The sequence below is a fragment of the Rousettus aegyptiacus genome, unplaced genomic scaffold (assembly GCF_014176215.1).
Source record: "Rousettus aegyptiacus isolate mRouAeg1 unplaced genomic scaffold, mRouAeg1.p scaffold_m13_p_12, whole genome shotgun sequence".
NCBI classification, from domain to species: Eukaryota; Metazoa; Chordata; class Mammalia; order Chiroptera; family Pteropodidae; genus Rousettus; species Rousettus aegyptiacus.
Window position 1 is genome coordinate 37,989,911 of NW_023416287.1, and position 2,705 is coordinate 37,992,615.

Genomic DNA, 2,705 nt, shown 5'->3' on the forward strand with positions numbered 1-2,705 from the left:
TCATTTGAATAAAAAGAACTTTTAAGATTCATATAATGTTTATATATTGCAATAATGAATTATTCTTATTTGTAGAGCTCACATTATCAACTGTATGGCTCTAATGATGTTAAAGTATTTTTTTCTTTTTGATTTTAAGCAATTAGAGTATTTTGCATTGTTTTCTCTATTTTAAAAAATATATGCATGTCTCTGTCTCTCTTCATCTCTCTCTCTATCTCCCTCCCTCCATCCCTCTCTCCATCCCTTCATCTCTCTCTGTATGAGCTAATTTACTTAGTGCATAAAATTCAGAGGAGGATATGGTGTCATAGTGTAGCGGTTAGTACATCTGCTTTACACACAGAAGGTCCTGGCTTCATACCCCAGTGGAGCCATGGTCCATGGTCTATGGCCATGCCACCCTGAACAAGCCCAATGTCTGATCTTGGAACCTAAGTAGGGTTGGGCCTGGTTAGTACTTGCATGGGAGACCACCTAGGAAGACCAGGTGCTGTAGGAATAAATAAAAAAAAATCATAGGAAATATCCCTACAGCATGTAGGAGTATTTATATGTAGGGATATTTACATTTTTAAAGGCTTTGGTAGTCTCATTGTAGCTACTCACCAGCAGCTTCAGCATGAACTCAAAGACTGTAGAAAGAGTTACTCTTTTCTGTGATTCTAAGATACATCTCCAGAGCATTTCTGGGATAATGGACTTAAAATAAAGATTTACAATGCTAGGTTTTAAGTGCGAATTTTTCTTCAGCACTACTGTTCTCTCCTCACAACCTCCTGTTTCACTGAGTTCCAGAGAACACACAGTTTGGGCTGCTCAATTTGGACTCCAGTGATTGACAAGGAAGGATAATGTAAGTTTGAAAGTATCCATTATACCAATATGCCTCCATTCTCCTTTATTGCAGCTACAGTTTTAGGCACTGAAACCATACCATAGTTTTCTCACTTCTATTCTTATAATACTATTTTTTTCATACTTAGATAGCAAATAAATTAATACCTTGGGTTTATGTAGTTGGTTTAGCAAGTAAACTAGGTCCAGTAAAATCTGTGTTATCTGGGTACATCACCTATTTGCATGATGGTGTCCAACAGCTTCTATAACTATCAACCACAGAAAAGATGCAGGTAATATGAAGGTGCAATTCAGAAAGAAAAAAAAATAGAAATAACCAAGTAAATCAACAATACAATATCTTTCTGCCTGTTGATTTGGTAATCATCAGAATATGTGTGTAATAAACACTCAGTGTCAACAAAGTCCAAAGAAATGGGCATCTCTCACACTCTGCTGTGGGGTATAAACTCACGTAACTTTTTGGAGAGCAATTTGGCAAAGGGTATCAAAACCTTAGAAGAAGTTCTGGGTGTAAACCTTCTATTTGAAATTTGGTCTGTAAAAATAATCTTCAGGAAGATATAGCTATAAGGATGTTTACCATAGTTCTGCTTAAAGTAGAAAAGAAATCCCTCAAATAAGTGATATGTCTGTCTAATAATAGGGAAGAACAATGATGTAATTTATTAATGTAAAGACTTTAAATTTGTTACAGAATATTGGAAAAAGTTTATGAAATGTGTAGAAAAAAGTAGTACAGGTTATACAACAATTTTATAATATTCGTGTTATATTCTGGAAAGATTTATGTTGAATTATTAATAGTAGCTAATTTTAATGGGAATTTGAGTGATGCTAATTTTTTTCTGATTTATCTATATATATTTTTTCAAATTTCTACAATAAACATGCATTTTTTTTTGCAGGATGAAAATAGAATGTTTTTAAATTTTAAATGAAAGAGACCAGTAAGAATACTTTATTCTTCTATTCAGAAATTCCTAGTGCCCTGGAGTTAGAGTAAGACTGTGAAATATCAGATAATAAACACAATAGATAAATTTAACTGTCAGGGTAGCAGATTTGTTTTGCAGTTAAGTGGTTTATTTTTCTAGAGCAATATGGATGAATTTCTGAGTAAAAATCAACTTCTCAAAAATTTATATTTTCCTTTTGTTGAACAAAACAAACAATACTGATGTTATTATAAAGGAAAAATAAGAAACTGTAGAGGAATAAACTTGGTCAAGCTTGCTGGATAAACATTTATGAATGAACTATTTTCAAAGGGCTATGACCAACAATGCCTCAAAACCTAAATGTTTCTTGTCCTTCTGGGCATTCTGTTTTGAATAATAATAATAATAATAATAATAATAACAACAACAACAACAATAATAAACAGAAAGACTTGAGAATCTTTATTCACCGTCTCACTTAAGAATCATGTCGCTTACAGCTTTCTGTTGACTCATGTCAATTCTTAGTTTCTAGTCCAAGGTTGCTTCTTGAGATTATGGAGACCCAAACAATTTTCTCAGAAAGTGTTACCTAAAAGCCTACTTTCTAAATAAAATATTTGGGTTAGTTGCCTGAAATCAGGACAGTATTTTTTATAATCTGGACATAGTATTGTGGTTAACGAGAGAATCCGAACAATTACCTTAAGTTTATTCATATTCGTGGATAAATTTAGGTTTAGAGTGGGTTATATTTAATTCTTTTCTAAAGAAATTGATTGAGTTTCTGTTTTCCCTCCCGGGCCAATGCTGTGTCATTGTAAGATGAATAGAAAAGTATGTTCTGAGCAATTAACCATTTTTTGGAAGAATTCGAGCAAAAGAGAAAAGAATTTCACTTGA

At 32.8% G+C, this 2,705-nt stretch overlaps 1 pseudogene; it reads left to right on the top strand.

Moving 5' to 3' along the window:
* The first annotated feature begins 386 nt into the window (after nt 1–386).
* Nucleotides 387–502, top strand: LOC118610543 (annotated as a pseudogene).
* The last annotated feature ends 2,203 nt before the right edge of the window (nt 503–2,705 follow it).